The following is a 19,740-nucleotide window of genomic DNA, read 5'->3' on the forward strand; positions in this document are numbered from 1 at the left end:
AAAATGCACCTAACCAGCTTTCATGCGAAAATCAATTTTACCTACCAAAAAAGGCTGACTAATAGTTTTTACATCTGTACCGTGTTTCCTTTAACATGACTGCTGCTATAAACTGAAGAACACATAAATTGTTCAAATCAAGGTGTCTTTTGTAAATATATAATAAGAAATATATTTAATAACTATAAATAGTTCTAATTAATTTGCATCAAGTGGCACATCTCTCCCCATTTTTGAGAACATAAGGGCAATCCCCTTCCTTCCTTTATGTCTTATTTATCCCTGCTCTGTATTTCCATCTGTGTAATAAATTTATTTTTTTTAAATATAAATTGTTGTTCTGTATTCTTGCAAATTTACAGCTTATGTCTTTTGTGCATCTAAATAGAAATCATAAGATATTGGACTTTTAAGACTGTTGATGGCTGAAAATATGAGTTGTGAGCTAACGTAGCTAATGTGATCTAATAGGACAAAATAACAGTCACAAAGTTATAAAATGGAAAGCAGCATGCATTCTGTGTGAGTAGGGGTGTTTAAGGTAAAGGGCTGAGGTGAGAATTCACAGCAACCAAATTAACAAAGTAAATAAAAGCAGCAGGGAAGAAAGGAAGGAATTAATGATGAAGTTATCTGTTTGGTATTGAAAGATCTCACAAATCAATAAACAGGAGAGGACTATCTATTAGGGGAATTGGGTAAAACGTGAAGACACAGATATTTAATTTCTTCCAGAATTTTACATCCAAATAATTAGAAAATCCAAATGGAAAGAATTGTGTTAAACAAGTTAATGGGTTTTGTTAAGCTTTGGGTCTTAAGGATGCTTAAGAAGTGGAGGTGCTTTAATGGCAAATGAGATCACTGTACAAATGAGACCATTGTAGCTAAGGTTCCTCTGCAAAATTGTTGATTTGTTAGCTGTTGTTTTTGTATCTAAAAATGTTGAATTAGGTGGTCATCTGTCGTTACAATTTTGGATATGCCATGATCATCCATGAAAATTAATTTCTCATAAATTTACCACTCTATTTGAATGGTCTGTAGTTGGTGACAGGATGACAAATCTCTGAAAAGCATTCTCCAGAACGTTTTGCTATTTCCACAAACCTTTCTTTTTAAAATTAAGCCTTATTTCCATTTATTTGAATGTATATACTGGATAGCAATGAAAGTGTGATTCTGTTTGGATGTTTGTATGGCTTTATGGAGGTTCATATGTCAAATGCATTATTTCAGTTCCTTATTTTCAAGGTTATTGTGATTAACTGCTCAACAAAAGCATATCATAACTTGATGTCTTATTTCCCACTCCTGTCTCTCCAAGGCCTCTCCTCATTGTTTGCTATGTATGCTATGTAGAAACATTTATTTGCGAATTAACTGACATTTAATCCTGCTTTTGTCCTTTATGTTTTTTTTTCGAAATTGTCCAAGCATGATAATACCTGATAATGCTCCCTTACATAATATTGTCCAGCAAGTCCAGCAGCCATATCACCCTCCCAGTATACTGACAGGGACGCTATATTGTAAAAAAGCGCCCTCCTTTGGATGAGACTTAAAACTGATGTCCTGAGTCTCTGTGGTCATTAAAAACCCCAGGGTGTTTCGAAAAAAGAGTAGGGGTGTTACCCTGGCGTCCTGGCTAAATTTCCCATTGGCCTTTACCAATAATGGCCTCCTAAAAATCCCCATCTATGAATTGGCTTCATAACTCTGTTCTCCTCCCCACTTATAGCTTATATGTGTGGTGAGCGTTCTGGTGCACTATGGCTGCTGTCGCATAACAAGGTGGATGGTGCACATTGATGGTGGTGGAGGGGAGTCCCCATTACCTGTAAAGCACTTTGAGTGGAGTGTTCAAAGAAGAGTTATATAAGTGTAAGGAATTTATTTATTTATAATACAGGTAATACATTTCATCAACCATTACATATGCTTTATCCAAAAGTGAATATCGGGGTTTTAGATACCATTCTCAACTGAAATACATTCTTTTTGCAAAATGTATTTTTTTGTTTCAGAAAAAAGTCATGTAAAGCAATTTTTGAGAAGAAATGTTATCACTAAATCAATAATTATGCAATAACTTACTCTTCTAGTAACCTGCACTTCTTTTTGAGAAGTCTACTATTGACTGTGACTGATAATGAAGTATATTTTAACACATGCATGTGAATGATAGATTTTTGCATTTTATGTAAAAATATTTACATTAAAATATACAAAAACATACAATAAAATATAAAATAACTGTACATTTTTACATTAAAATATTTGGTTAACACTTTAAAAATGGGAAGAATCTACATTTAGTTTTTCTCAAGGAAAAAGTTGTGTTTTATATACACAAATGTATGTACTGTAGATGTCAAGAAAACAAATTGAATATGATTTAGGGATTTGACTTATTTGACATAGACTTCAAAAGAATATTCACATAATAAAGGGATATCAAGTATAACTTTTCTGTTGGTACTAATGGTAACTTGCATTTAAAAACTGTCAAGTAAATGTTCTCTGCCATACAGGAAACTGTTAAGACTCTGCAATTAATGAGTTTTCTGAAGTCTTTGATCTAAGTTCAAACAGGGGTTTGATCTTCTCTGTTGTATCCTGCAGTTGTATACGAGGTATTTGTAAAAGGAATGCAAAACACTACTCATACCTACAGAAGAATTTTTAAATAATATCTGAAAATCTATGAACATTTTTTTTAAATGTGGAAATTCACATAGTAACTGAACAAAGAACATAATTAATATTTCAGCTGCAACATTTAAAAACAATGCAATAACATGCAATGCCAACTAGATATTAACAGAGAAAAGTTTTGAGATTCCATATCAAATACTACAATGAAAAGAAAATCAAATTAAATTCTGTCAGTCAATCTGCTGGTATAAAGTCAGCTTTGTCCTTGTATCTTTCCAGAAATCAGTAAGATCTGATGATAATTGCTATGCCCTATAATCTTGGCATATTAATCAACTAATATGTGCAAATATTCTGTTAACACAAATAACTTTTGTGATAAAAACAATACATATATACTGTAAGAAATAATACTCCGAACAGTTATGACTTACAGTAGGTTAGTTTGGTTAGATAAACTATGAATCATCTTATCTACAGCATATAGATTGTCTGAGCCCTACATCAAATCTTTTACAGTCATTATAAACAGCTTTTAATATTGACCAGAAAGGTATATTCTTTATTGAAAAAATGTGCATTTTTATTTTTGTATTAGGTTACTATTCCATTCAGTGTATCTTGACAGTGTAGTTGTGTTTTTACAAATAACAATTAAAGTAATTCATTTCTTTCATTTGTTTTTTTAATTTGTTGTAAAATAATGCATAGAAATAACATTAAATACTATTATTTTGTCACAATGCTTGTAGAACTAAGATTAAGCTTGAAAAAGTCATTAAACATTTTCCCTCAAGCCACTGTCATTGTGTCAGTCGCTGCCTGGCAGATGTCAAATACATGATGTTATGGAGCATAGAACAGGGCGACTGCTGCCTTTATAGTTTTGACAGTTTTATTCCAGATTTCCAAAGTTAAAATCAGAAGTAAGTAATTAATAACAAGTGTAAAAACTACTGAAATCTGAGTCTAGTAATAAATGGAATAAAAATTAGTCCAGAAGGAAACTGATATAATTCATTCAATTACAGCAGGTGAGCAATGAAGTAGATATGCAGATCTACAGTATATGTATAGGATAATGATACATCATTACTAAGCACAGAGGAGTCTTTAAAATGTTTGCTCACAAAACCTTTCCATCTTCAGCTATTCTAAGAAATAAAACAACCTTCTTTAGCTACAGATGCAACCATCCAGCACATACAAGGTGTCAGTAGCTATTCAAAAAGCACAAGGGATCCTGTGGTAAATCGCACTGCACATACCAAAAAGTGCTGCATATTACCGCATACTTTTTTTAAATAGGGTGAAATACCTTGTAAAACCGCCAGGTGGAGATTGGAAAGCTTAATGTCTCCTGTTGCCAGAAACCGCCAGGCTTTGAATCCTGGACAATGCTGAGGGACAATCTTTTGCCCATTACAGAAATTTACATTGTATACTGTTTAATAATTTTACACTTTGTATTACAGCATGTTACACATTATACTGATTAAAAAGTAGATATATTTTATAAAAGCAAGATTGCTCAGTTGGACAAAAGTACACAACCTTCCACCTTCTCCATAAATAGTTTATGCATTAGAGTCTTTAACTTGGTAACTTACAGTGGGTTGTGGTTTTAACGTGCTTGTTCTAATGTTATTAAGATTATATGCTGTACTTCATAAAAGGTTATAATGTTTTATCCTTTACTAAGAATACACAGTAAGAACACCTGTTGCTGCTATTGTAAAAAAATACAAGTTGTACTGATTTAATACCACTTGATAGTAATATTAATATGGAATCATATAACTAAGCAGCTAAAATATCACAAGGGGACGTTTCGGAAACATTTTAACATTCTTTTTTTTTACTTTTATTGTCCTTGTAGTGGTCTTGGGCAATGGACTGTAATGTAGCGCGCTGAACCCAGGTGGTACAAAGCCCAATCGGAGAATTACTTTCGGTTTGTTTCTTACATAGCCGAATACATAAAAATAGTCCATTACAGCTTGTCATTGGCTCCGGTGTGAGCGTGTGTATCTTGATGAATTATAATAAGAGATGGTTTTGTGATTAATTCATGATTAGTATTTTTTGTGGATTTCTTTAAGTTAAACAGAGGAGGGAAGAAGGGTTATTTTTACAATTACCAGTAACCAGAGAACAGGTTATCAATATGTTGAAACCATACCATGACAGTGAAGAAAGACGTATTACACTGTTGTTTACTACAGTATGTTATGATGGTGTTGTGTGGCTCCACAGGAATTATTCTGTAAACTGAAGATGCATAAAGCAGACTTTATAAAGTTAATCACCTCTTATATTTGTAAAAACGTTCTAATTTAAATGCAATACGGAAATAATAATAACAATAATAATTGACCATGGATGAGTTGTACACTGAAGAGTTACAGAGAGACACATTGAGTCCTGTTTTTTCAGCTTGGAATGTAACCAGGCTTTAGAGCGATTCTTTTGGCTATATTTTTTTACATAACCAGATGAGTAAAAATAGATTGGATTAATAAATGGATTAAGAAAAATATTTCAAACATACTTTGAAACCACAGGGCTTTGGAACAGTGCAAGGCAAAACCTGGCGGGGGGGCGGTATTTTGATTTTCCTGCGCGAACTGTATTCACTACAATACTATTAATGAGCCCCTGAGGCTATCGTACAAGTTTCGGAATTATAAAATATAAACCTTAGATGAGTTTGCAGGAGAGACAAAAGGTACCTTTTGAGAAGTTGTGTATTGCTTGCAAATTTTGATGATTTTGACAAACAGCTAACTTTTGTTGAAGAATTTAAAATCTGTACTGTAGCTATATTTTATTGAGCAGAAAGTCACCTTGCTTTTACAAGTGGCTCTGTTAAGCAGAGTTTGTTTTAAAACCCCACACCCTTTTAAATGAGTTATTAATCATCTTTATCTGTCCAGGGTAGAGTGGGAAGTGGTGGGGGGTTGGGCAGAGCGATGGAGAGTGAAATGAATTACCACCAGCACTGCCAGCATTTTCACTTTCCCCTGGTGTGAGATGATAAGGGAGGTGCCTGGTGGACACCAAGCAATCCCTCCCAAGCTCTTTCAGAACATCAACATTTTTTTAAATGTTTGTAAACGCAAATTCTTGCAAATACATTTTGTATTGTTATTCAGTTTGTGTCTGCATGTTAGCTGGTGGGCAAATGTTCGAGGTGAAAATTGTTCCATGAGGAAGGTATCTTTAAAGAGAAGCTGGCTCCAAATTTTTTCTGCTCTGTATGTCGCCTAAGCCATTTTAGTCTTTGGCATTTTGGTTACAAAAATTAAGAAGACTCCTTCCCCCTCCCCCTTACCTCTGCTTACCTGACTGGGTAACAGAGACAGAAAAAAGTGAATCCTGGCTTAATTTCAAATGATATTTTACCTTAATTTTTTACTTTATAAGTTTGTGTTTTATTTTCTGATAGTCAGATTTAACATTTATTTGAGCAAATTCCTGTAAATATTAGTCTTTTTACAAGATCTGGAAGACATACAACAATTTATTACAGTGCAAATTGTAATATTATTGATTACTAATAATTTATGCTAACACCTGACTTTCTTATTTAAATGTACATAAAATATTGAACTATGTGTGACATAACATTCAGAAATACAATCAAGAATAGTCTATGGTATTTGTATAGATTCAACTTTTGTCAAATTTATAAAAAATAATAAACGATTCAAATGTATAATCTTTCCACATGTAATGTCATTAGGGAGTACAATAGACACATACTTTGTTTAATGATGGTTTCAAATATCAAACTAACTGGTGAGAAAGCTATGCTAAATGATAATTAAAAGACTTCAAGTTAAAATAAATTATTTACATTCTATTATTAAATTTTAAAGGCAGACATGCCCAGTACCATAAGCACTCCAAGCTGCAGAACGGTCTTTATGTATTGCTAAACCTCTCAGTGTCGCCTCTTCTCTGACAGAGCTCAGCAGGTCGGTGCTGTTTTCTCAATGACCTGCTGATTGCTTCACACCACATGAAGAGTGGAGAATGCAATTTTATCTGATCGATAGGCGTGTTGTGTTTACAAAATCAAATTGTTTAAAATGTTTAATTAAAAAAACTTACAGCTTACACAAGGATTCTAAGCTGATCACGAGGAAGAAAAATCACCCGTTTTTCATGCTTAAAAAAATAATAATAACTACTGTGTCTAAACCCATAAATAACTAGCTAAACCCATTTTATTCATGGATTTTAAAGTCACGCAATGTCTTATTTAGGCATTGACAAGCTATTGTTTCTTTTTATGGATTTTCTTTCAAATTAAAAGAATCAGTTGCCCATCATGCAGTAGAATATTGTTGCATTTTCAGTCTTCAGAACGCTTTGACTGATGATTAAAAATGTAGCATTATGCTAAATAATTTTACACCTGGGATCCGCTTTATTCAAACTATGGTTTGTGAAAATGCAACCAGGTACTAGATATTGTTTAAACAAAAGCTGTGAAAATTTTCACAAATCACGATCTTTAAAATGCTTGTGGTTTGAAGGCTGTGTGTCATTTGTTGGTTGATCTATTGACATCTGAAGCATCCTGTCTCAAAAATAGGAGTATTAATAAGAAAGCGAAAGGTTGTGAAAACAGCAACAAATGAATCTGAACAAAATACAAACAGTTTGAAATTGTTATTATTAATAATTTAATATTGTTAATAGTGATCAGATACGTTATTATAGTTAGGTTTCAGTGGTGTTTTTAATATAGCTTTATTATTCTCGATTATAATTGTAATATATACTCTTTCATTTTAAGACTTGTTGTAAAGGCTTGTCTTGAACTGACCTATTGGGATGCCGTTTTTTGTATTTGAATTGAATTAAACTGGTTGAGCAGTTTTTTACTTCCACTGTTGAGAGTATTCACATTTGCTCATACATATTGTCAATTTATTTATTGAAGATGTTGTCATACATAAAAATAAAATGTCAATCTATTGTACATAATATTCACTACTTTATTTTGTTTTAGTTAGTGTTTTTGTTGCAAGAAAAACACATGCCTTGAAAGGGATTTGCACACTGTTCTCCCAGTGAGAGGGAGGCACTTAATCCACTATACCAAACTGTCACTTGGAGAGAATACTGAAATAGGATGAAATGTTTCCAACATAACCACGAGGAAATGAGTCAAAGAAGTTGATACAGATGTTTACAAAGAAAGTTGAATACGGTAATACTACCAGCTATATAAATCTAATTAAATCCTTAAATATCGTTATTAATTTCTCTAGATATGCAATTCCATATTGTTATGATTAAATTACCTTTGAAAATATTTTTGATTTACTAGAATATTCATCATTTGTAAATAACATTGCTTTAGAGAGTAACGGAAGGAGTTTGAGCAGAGAGCGATTCAGCCTGTTTAAAAGCAATTTTAAATTTACGAACAGGGTTTATAGACTATATATTTGGATTTGCTGTTTATCAAGGGATATTGAACTTGTGTATCTGTTTTGGTGGACAAGAATTAAAAGGGAAATCCTAGCAACAATAATTTACAGAACAGTGATGGAAGCGCATTGACAGAAAGGGACTCTTAGATAAGTGAACTTTTGTGTTTTTCTTTACTCATTATAAATTATTGTAATTATAATTATAGTTTTGTTTTGTTATTGTAAATGAATTTGTAAATATATAATAAAAAATCGCTGACTGTTTTTTTCTTTTTCTGTATCGTAACAATATTCTATTCACTATTAATCAGTCAATTTACTGCAATAATGAGTGCAAATTTTCATATATTCAAATATAGAAAAGATTAAAACATTATAATTATTTTTAAAGTATATAAACTTAATATAGTCAGGAGGAGCACGTAAAAACTTTTCCAAAATAACCATAGAAACTAACCGAGTGAAAGACTTTGATGCTCAAACTGTTTATGAAGAAAGTGAAATACTGTTGTGTATTTTTTATTTAAACTACCAATACTAACCATATACAGCTTGTATAATATATTTATATTGCTAAATTAATATTGTTTATAACCTCCAGAGACGTTATGCTCCTCTTATTTTTATGCTCAGCAACAAAAATGTCCCTTTAGTTGTAACATTCCATATTGGTATTCCATATTAAGCAGATTTAAACATACACAGTAAAGAGATTGTTTCAGAGACAACGAATGCACTCCAAGTGCCACCTGTCAGTCATTTTGGTCAGCCAATCACGTACCGCAGTAGGCTGTAGATGTTTTCCCGGAGTATGGGGTTTTACTCCACATTTTGAATGGCTGCATCTGTATAACTAATCTAATGCAGGACTGCACTACTCTGTAAAATTGTCATGTAGCGTAATCCTGAAAGTACTGCTTCACTGTGTGATTGTCAGACAAATCAGTACAGTGTTATATGTTTATTAACTCTATACTAATTGTATTGTATACATACTAGTAACAAACAGTTTCAGTAAATACAGTGACTACATTGTTGAGACAGGATGTCGTTACTATATTGTTACCAGAACTCCAAATATCTTCTAATACTCTAAGAATAAGAGAATTCTCTGAAAACTGTTGAATACAGTATATAGAATTATTATTAATTATGTATAAATTGTATTTAGCTGAGGTATGGTGAGTGTTCTGGCGCACTATGGCTGCCATCACATCATGTGCGAGGATGCATGTTGGTAGTGGTGGAGAAAATTCCCCATTACCTGTCGAGTGCTTTGAGTGGAGTTTCCAGAAAAGATCTATATAAGTGTAAGCAATTATTATTATACATCTCCAATATAGTGATACACAATAGTAGCAATAGCAATAAGAAAACCAATAATTTTACTTTAGATTTTGATTGCTAAATATATTATACATAGTGGCTTTAAAATGATATCATAGTTATAAGCAATAAGCATATTAAAAACAACAGTAGTATTGACTTGAAAGACTTACTGTAGTATCGTGTACCTGATGTTGTATTGGAGCTGATACTGTACAAGTCTGCACTACATAAATCTTTTTTCTTTAAGGAAACCACACTTTTGCCACAACAACACTGCAATAATTACAACAACATGTTTTTGGTTTATAATAAATGTTTTTAGTGTGTCTCTTAGTAATTCTGTGCAAGTTTTTGTTCAGTTTTTTATTCATATTGTTTCATTTTTAAACATGTCCCTTGGGATTAATTTCGCCTGTAAGCAATTAAATTAAGCAATTAATTGCTTAAAAGTCCTACATACTGTAGGAGTTTATGATGTTGTAATTAGAAGATAAAAAACCCAAACAGGAAGAAAAAAAATCATTTGTATGTTTTTTTTCCCTTCTGGCACCAGGACACTGTTGTGAATAGCATATAGTTTAATAATGTGACTTACAAATAACTTTGCCGTGAATAAATAAAAATGTGTATTTGATTTGTTATAAAACCATGAACATCAACACAACAGATGTTTTTTTTCATTGTGAAAACACAAATACTGAAACTTTGTCATAATATTGTATACCCAGCAATTGTCACTGGTACAATACACATGCATGACTAATAATATTAGGCAATAAACACAATTATATTTGCCATTGTATAAAAAGTTACAACAAATACAAACCTGAAAACATTTAAAACATAAATTGTTAACCCTGTTTTTCACCCACAGTGGTGTGGTGTTTAGATTACTGAGGGTGCAAAGATTCAGTAAGCACCACAGCACTCTTTCACAAAGTGAAATTACTCAACCAGATTACTTTAGTAAATATGTTGACAAAAGCCTGGATTTTCAGTTTCATAAAGCAAATTATATCCAGTTGGCAATTAGTTCTGTGAAGTTGACTTCCCTAAAACAGTACAATGAAACACCCCACATTCATTAGAGCTCCATTTATACTAGTTTGTGCCATTAAAATTAGTGTGCTGCTTTCGATATATAGTGCCTTATGTTTCAATCACATGAATATACACAATTTGACCATTAGGAGCACAGACTGTACTGCCAAAAAATATTTGTGGGATCCTGCCCTGAGTTATAAATACTGTACATTTCCACATAGTTTCAGATTGAATTCTCTGGTTCTTATTTCACTGTTGAAGGTTGAATTTGTGGGTAGACTTTCTCAGTGCCTGTCAATGCAGGATTTAAAATATTTGAATCAGGTTCAGTCATAGTCTTCTCTGTTTAAGATTGCAAAGTTTCAGTACAACAATTTCTTTTATCTTGTTAGTATAGGACGTTATCCTCAGGAATGTATATACAGATGCAGCCATTCAAAATGGGTGGGGTATTTCGCGGCATACCCCGGTGGGCGAGTCGTGGTATCACGCAGTATCACGCAGTAACACTCGGTTAATCGCGTCATTTGACGTCATGCCGGAAACTATCCGGCGTCACCTTGTAAAACCGCCAGGGGGAGCTTAACCTCTCATGTACAGCATTTGAGCTTTTAATTTTGAACTGTGTATTACAGCATGTTAATCATCAGTCATTAAAATGTTGATATATTTTATGAAAGCAAGATTGCTCAGTTGGACAAAAGTACACAACCTACCTTTATCAGAAATATTTATGCATCAAAGCCTTTACCGAAGATATTACTAATAGTATTAATAATGAATGACTTTGGACAAGCTGTATACTCAAAGTATAATTTCTTTAGCACATTTGTACAAGCACTTGGAATCTGTCCAAGCCATACTTTGTCAGGCATTTTGTTTTACTTCAACGGGCATAAAAACTCCCTTGCTTTTAACAGGGCGTTTCATAATTTCTAACTACGAAAATGATTTAAAATGCGACACTTATCATTCAACTAGAGCTCAAAATATCACAAGGATCCTCAAGAGCACAGCAAAGACTGTATTAAAAGATACTTGTATGAGATACATGAGAATCCAGGCTTTTTTTATCAATGCTTTCTTTTCCGTATACCAGATTTTATGGAACCACTTCAGAAGGGTGTCAGCCAGTCAGATTCCAGGAATCGGTACTTTAAAGGAAAAATACACACCGGTATTCCATTTCTCCCTAACGATTTTAAGCATCGAAGTATTTAACTAACATGTGAAATAGCGTGTGAAAAAGTGGTAGTTTTAAGCTTTTCTGCTAATATAATATGGAATCGCGTATCTAAAGAATTTAATAATGATATGATTATATTCATGTACTGCGACAGGGCTGTGTAGGGCTGTTTCGCCTCATTCTTCATGCGACTTCCCTTGTAGCCTACTGGTCTATGTGCCCGATTACCAACTCATGGGTTGTGTGTTCAAATCCAGCTGGTGCTGGACTTTTCTTTTAACAAACATTTCTTCGAAAAAATAGAATAGCGATATTATGGACAATCAATTGACTTTTATATTTCAAAATATCACAACATGATCGATTCTAAGTCATTTTTGATAACAATGAATACTCACCTTCTTCCCTTCTGACAACGGTCCCTGCTTCTGCTTCCTGCTTCTATTGTGTGTGTGTGTGTGTGTGTGTGTGTGTGTAATAGAGTAAATTTTTATAGAGAAATGGAGGCTGGACAGTATGCGATACAATATAAACATTTATATTGATTTAAATCGTGTTTTGATTTAAATCGCAAACGCGTGTTTAATTATATGTGTTTTTTTAATCATAATCAGGCTAATGCAACATAAATTGATACAGTATCTTTGTCTTCTAAGTATCTTAATAAACTTTCAGCATAGCTTTCTACCCGTTTAGATTTATATTTCTTGGGATTTTGGGATCAAACGTGGAAGGATTAGATTGTAATCGTTTTTATTTTTCAAATACGTTTTAGAAAAGTGTAATCTATACCTGCCCAGACTGTACGCCTTCCCAAACCCCGCCCTGACCACTTTCACTCCTGTCCTGCTCTTCCCCGCGCACCCCAGCCGGGCGCTCTTCGGCCTCTGCCCGGGACGAATGTATATTTTGATATTTACACCCGGCGCGGCACTGAGGGAGCGTCTGCATTTATAACTTAGTTTTTAAAATTAGTCAAGCAATATGAAGCAACTCCTTTTACTTTTAAGTCCCTTAAATACATTGAGCACAGCTTTCTCACCACTTAAGATTACTTTTTGATACCATCCTTACACAAAGCAGAAACTTTCCGATGACATACAGAACAAGTGGAAAGATTACAGATTTTAATCATCTTTAATTTTGTTACGTTATACGTTTTAGGAACGTTTCATCTAAACAAACACCACAAAACTATTCTCGATTGTATTTCTGAATGTTATGTTACACCTACAGTAGTTCACTGCTTTAAATACATCGAATTAAGAAAGTTAGGTGTAGCACTTTAGATCTTTTTTTCTGAACCAGGGAAAATCTGATCATGTTTCTCTGTAACAATAATAAAAAACTTTATTTTACATATCACCTTTAAAAGTGGCATCTCAAAGCAGTACAGTAGATCGAAAAACAGTTAAAAGGGACCAAAGTAAATACCAGACAAACGCAAACGCGTTTTTAATAAAATGCTTTTATTCATTCAGCAGAGAGTGAGAGGGACATCCAGCGGAGAGAGACACACACACCGGTTTCCATTGACAAAATTGTTTTTTTTCAATTCCTCTTGTCTAACAGGAATGTTTTGTTTGTGGACAGACTTTTAGACTAGAGGAAAAGAGCGCCTCCTTGTACGAAGCATTTCGTTGATCCGATCACGAATTCTTTTCCAGTCGCACGAAGTAAGGGTTGAGAATCTCCGATTCACCATGCGACTAATGGTTTCCCGGAGATTGCAAGGCAAGGCACTTTTGCCTCTGGACCCATCGAAATTTACAGACGTGGTCCACCCCCAGTAAATTTCAAAAGTCACAAGATTTCGAAACACGAGGGCGGCGTAGCGGTCGGCTCTTGCTTTCCCGTCTATGCCGATGCACTGCAAGTACAACCCCCCCTCCATCTCCTGAGTGATGGGTAACAGTTGGATATCTGGGAGAATTATTCGTCCCACTGGAGTCTGTGAATTCCGCTCTGTGAACGGTGCTTCCTGGGGGGAGATAGATGGCGGGGACAGCATCAACAAATTCCTGCGCGGTTGTGAGCGGAGAGCGGAGATGGAGTGTCCTGAGGTGGTGTGTGCTCTGCGGGGGGCAGAGCTTCCGCCAGGCATTGCAACCTGCGCGGCAGGGAGAGGCACTTTTCGGGAGACAGCTGCTCAACTGTTTGACTGCTGGAACATACTGTCTCCTTCCTCTGCATTTTCAGGAGTGTCTCTAGCCTCCCAATCCTCCCCAGTAATGCATCATACTGCTCCCGCTGCTGCTGAAATGTCTCCACACAGGTGCTGCTTCTACAGGTTGGCACCCTGGCCAGTGGCCATGGCCTGTGGCAAAATAACATAATTCATGTAAGAAATAAAGTCACACAGTAGTATTCATCAGTTGCGGAACAGACGTCAAAATAAACTTTTCATTTTTTCCGTCTTACCGCTTTCTTTTTTACTGTCCTGGTGGTAGATTTCGAAGATCGTTTCGCCCGTGCAGTGTTTTCTTGAAGAACAGGCTACGAAGAAATAATTATAATTAAATTTAAAATTCAAAACGGCAATAATACCTTGTAATATGCGCTGTAATCGCATATTTCAGATGAAGTCTGCTGTATTTGCTTACCCTTCGCTCTTTGGAAGCTGGGGCGGCAGAAGCACCCCGTCTCTTCCCGTAAAAGGTCTTGGTCTCCATACTGTACTGTCGTCGCTGTAGTGCAGGTTCGCAGTTTTTTTTTGTGATGGGAGCTCACCGAATCCCTTGGTGTATTTATGCTATATTCACATGTACGGCTAGAATGTTCATTGTCTTCCAATGAAAGGCGGGTGCCTTTTGCCGAAGTCGGGAGACATTAGAGGCTTGCCACACCCGGAATGTTAAACCAAAGCATTAGCACGTCAAATAGTTGTTTTGTCCCTTGATTTACTGATCTGCATTAATTATGGAAATCGAGTTCCTGCTCTGTGCAGACGACCTGGTCCCGCTGTCGCCCACAGAACAGAGGCTGCGCCAGAACCTGGCACTGCTGGAGCAGCACTGTCAGACCTGGGCGCCGACAGTCAATCTGGACAAGACCAGAATTATGGTTTTCCAGAAAAAAAGCCAGACCTCAGGGAAACAGGTACAAATTCACACTTAACAACACATTAACACCTAACAACGGGAGCAGGGACGAATTAGGCCAGTACCCACTATTGTTAAACATACAGAAAAGAATATTAAAGTATTGAATATTAGTATTGGCTTTAGTATTAGCCATACAGAACATTAAAGTGCCCCTTTTCCATTCAGCGGGTGCCTGAGCCGCTGTGTTCTATCTTCTGACAATCGCCATTGTGAATGTCTGTAGAGTGTATCTTATTTTTAGTACTATATTTTTGTATTATATTCCCTATTAATCAAACTCTAAGTGTATGTATCGGCTTGTCCCCTCCTCCCGCCCCTCTCTGTGTACAGTAGAGCCTCCTGTCCAGCCAGCACATGTCCACAGACATTCACAACAGCGACATATCATAAAACGTTTGCACATATAGTTAAATTATTAGTTGTTTTTCAGGAAGTTAAAAAAAACACTTGAATTACTTATCCAGTCTCTCGAAATAACGTTATTTTTCAAGCAATGCAACAAACGTCGGGCAATGTGTTTTTTTTAATCCAACATTGACAGCCACATCTTAAATCTTGTCAGTCAGCTCTTTTTTCTCTATTTGAATTGTGGCTTACACATAGCACGACTTTAAAAGCTAGAAAAACAGGTTTCGATTCACATTAGCTGGCGAGCCTTGTTAACAAAAAAACAGACAATACCCAGGGAGGGGGAGGTCAAGCCAGAGAGAGAGTTTTTTACCCTCTGTCTAAAAACCCAAATAACCCGGGGCAGAGACTCCGGGGGGATCATTGCGTGGTACAGAGCGGAGCTCAGTCAATTTTTATGGAATGTGTTTTCTTCTTTTTTTCAGCATGGAATAAACCTGTTACTTGATTCATATGGATGCCCGGTTCTGCCGGGGATTCAAAACATTTTTTATTTTTTTTTAATCGGGTATCAAAGGGAATGGGCAGTATAACCCTGTTCATGCACAAACTGTGGCATGTTACATTGATTTGGGTGTCTCCTCTTGCCAGAAAGCTCTAAATTGCATTTTGAGCGCGGACAGCACATACAAGGGTTAATTGCACAATGAACTGCGCCAAGAAATTTAAAATAGTCTTCTTTAGGTGTGAGGGTAGGAGTGGACCGCAGCAGGCATAATCAGCAAACCAGGAAAACAAAGAACAGGACAGGTGAGACGTGTATCCAGAGCGATCAGAAAAAGGAAATGGTGTTACGCCCAGGTTTTCAACCCAATTGTTTTAACTTGCTAATGCATCAGACACATTTCCTGGCGTATTGTGTTTTAAATAAAATATGAGTGTCTTTCCCTGGTATTAGCTCATCGGTATGGTGTAAGTTTTATCTGTACCATACCATACAGTATATAGGTACAGAATTCAAGCTGCACCACTGTATCGCTTTGGTAAGGAGACGGACAGTGGCCAAAATCACGAAGACTCTCTCACACCAAATAATGAAGATGTAAAGAAACGGGAAGTCAACACGGGACATTGTACAGCAGTTGGCTTCGATGGACATCTTCGTTTCTGAAAGCACAGTGAGACGGCATTATAAAGGGGAGAGGAGGCAAAGAGAATCTAAACCGAGGACGATTCAAAGGTAAATAAATTTCTAAAATAAAATAAAAATTGTAACAATTTTATTAACAGGCTGTTTCGTGTTCTTCCTAGGATTGTTGACCGGGGCGGGGGACATTCGGAAATGTAAGTCTGAGAAAGACAGTCTCACGTTTGTGGACAGTCTGTCCACAAACAAAACATGTAAAAAAAATGTAAAAAAAACAATTACTTTTTGTCAATGAAAACCGGTGTGTGTGTCTCTCTCCGCTGGATGTCCCTCTCACTCTCTGCTGAATGAATAAAAGCATTTTATTAAAAACGCGTTTGCGTTTGTCTGGTATTTACTTTGGTCCCTTTTAACTGTTTTTCGATCTACTGTATTGCTTTGAGATGCCACTTTTAAAGGTGATATGTAAAATAAAGTTTTTTATTATTGTTATAGAGAAACATGATCAGATTTTCCCTGGTTCAGAAAAAAAGATCTAAAGTGCTACACCTAACTTTCTTAATTCGATGTATTTAAAGCAGTGAACTACTGTAGGTGTAACATAACATTCAGAAATACAATCGAGAATAGTTTTGTGGTGTTTGTTTAGATGAAACGTTCCTAAAACGTATAACGTAACAAAATTAAAGACGATTAAAATCTGTAATCTTTCCACTTGTACTGTATGTCATCGGAAAGTTTCTGCTTTGTGTAAGGATGGTATCAAAAAGTAATCTTAAGTGGTGAGAAAGCTGTGCTCAATGTATTTAAGGGACTTAAAAGTAAAAGGAGATGCTTCATATTGCTTGACTAATTTTAAAAACTAAGTTATAAATGGAGACGCTCCCTCAGTGCCGCGCCGGGTGTAAATATCAAAATATACATTCGTCCCGGGCAGAAGCCGAAGAGCACCCGGCTGGGGTGCGCGGGGAAGAGCAGGACAGGAGTGAAAGTGGTCAGGGCGGGGTTTAGGAAGGCGTACAGTCTGGGCAGGTATAGATTACACTTTTCTAAAACGTATTTGAAAAATAAAAACGATTACAATCTAATCCTTCCACGTTTGATCCCAAAATCCCAAGAAATATAAATCTAAACGGGTAGAAAGCTATGCTGAAAGTTTATTAAGATACTTAGAAGACAAAGATACTGTATCAATTTATGTTGCATTAGCCTGATTATGATTAAAAAAACACATATAATTAAACACGCGTTTGCGATTTAAATCAAAACACGATTTAAATCAATATAAATGTTTATATTGTATCGCATACTGTCCAGCCTCCATTTCTCTATAAAAATTTACTCTATTACACACACACACACACACACACACACACACACACACACACACACACACACAATAGAAGCAGGAAGCAGAAGCAGGGACCGTTGTCAGAAGGGAAGAAGGTGAGTATTCATTGTTATCAAAAATGACTTAGAATCGATCATGTTGTGATATTTTGAAATATAAAAGTCAATTGATTGTCCATAATATCGCTATTCTATTTTTTCGAAGAAATGTTTGTTAAAAGAAAAGTCCAGCACCAGCTGGATTTGAACACACAACCCATGAGTTGGTAATCAGGCACATAGACCAGTAGGCTACAAGGGAAGTCGCATGAAGAGTGAGGCGAAACAGCCCTACACAGCCCTGTCGCAGTACATGAATATAATCATATCGTTATTAAATTCTTTAGATACGCGATTCCATATTATATTCCCTTTTAATCAAATTCTAAAAGTATGCTTGTTGACTCCGGTATCTCTTTAGTTAAAGACTTCGATGCTTAAAATGTTTAGGGAGAAATGGAATACTGGTGTGTATTTTTTCTTTAAAGTACCAAGACCAGCCATATACTGTATGTTTATGTTCCAAAATTAATATCGTTTATGGCCTTCACACACGTTACAGTATGCTCCTATTCCTTTTATGCTCAGCTACTAAGATTTCCCTTCAGTGGTAAAATTCAATATCTACAACGGGCACTGCAAAGACGTTTACTGTAAGTCTTTCTACAACAGACCAACGGACCACGAGTGCCCCTGTCGGTCAACCAATCACGTACCGCGGTACCGCACGTCATCTTGCATCACAATGCGCGACGCCGTAGCCAATTACCTCCGGTATGTGTCTGTAACGTGCACTTTGAATGGCTGCATCTGTACGTTCTCTTCTTTAGACAAATCACAGTGTAGCAATATTTGCAGTGACCTCTATTATACATAGTATTTTAAATAGTTTTACTAATGCACTGTATATTTTGAAAATAAAATCCCTTCTTTTAATTCATGCTTTTACTATATATCCTAACTTTCCTTTTGCCTTTCTTTGTTTTCCCACATTGTCTAAAAGATTAAAATGGGGGTGTAACACCTAAGATTTTTAATTTGTGGTTACTTGGCTACCTGGTATTTATATTTTATTTTCTTCTGCAGCTTCTACACTCTTTACTAATTCATCTATTTTGGTAAAAACTGCAAATGTGTTTGCATAATTAGGTGTTAAAACCACTCCTATCCATAATTTCTAGCAATGACCTAGATTCAAGTATAGTTAGTAAATTTGTCAGGTTTGCAGATCATACCAAATTAAGTGGTTTAGGAAATACAGTAGAGACAGCATATAAAAGTAAAAAAGGATTTAGCTAAAATCCAAAACTTGGTAGATGATATTTAATTTAGACAAGTGCAGGGTTTTTCATGCAGGTAATGATAAAAACTTAAATTATAAATATTCTGACACCACTGGGCCGGCCATCACTTTTAGGGTGTTTAACCAGGTGGATCTACAGTGTCTTACATGCCTGTCACAGCCTCTCGGGGGAACTACTTTTTGCACACCTCCTTTATGCACTCACTATCCTCTGAGAGTGGTGCTCAGAAATGTCCCTTTGTGAGGGATATGAGGACACAAAGTATATTGTACTTGTTTACTGTTTAGCTGCTACCTAACAGGAACCTTCCTCTGCACCTCAATGACATTTACTTCTTGGAGTCTCCCTGCACCTCATCAACACAGATGGAGCCTTGTGCTCCCTCTCTCACTTGAAGCCACTCTTGCTCCTCACACTTACAGAGCCTCCAACTCCTTGCTGTAACTCACTCACCATAGCTACAGGCTCTCTCACTGTCAACCAGTCATCTCTTGGACTTCAGATCCACCTCCAGCTGATGACATCTCCACTCTATGCCACCAACACACGATACACAACACACAACTCAAAGTTTAAAGTGCCTCAACCTCTTGTCGTAGATCTACATAACTTACAACCTCCTGTGCCTCATCCTCACACCCTAGGCTGTACACCTGCATGTGTTTCCACATCTGTCTCTCGTGCAAAATCATCCCTGCCTTTACTCACATCTCACACTTTATAACTTCCATATTGCCAGAGGCCTAGATAGTATTCTTCCACCACTATGTATTTCCCATGC

The sequence above is a fragment of the Atractosteus spatula genome, chromosome 3 (genome assembly GCF_055471065.1).
Source record: "Atractosteus spatula isolate fAtrSpa1 chromosome 3, fAtrSpa1.hap1, whole genome shotgun sequence".
Classification (NCBI taxonomy): Eukaryota; Metazoa; Chordata; class Actinopteri; order Semionotiformes; family Lepisosteidae; genus Atractosteus; species Atractosteus spatula.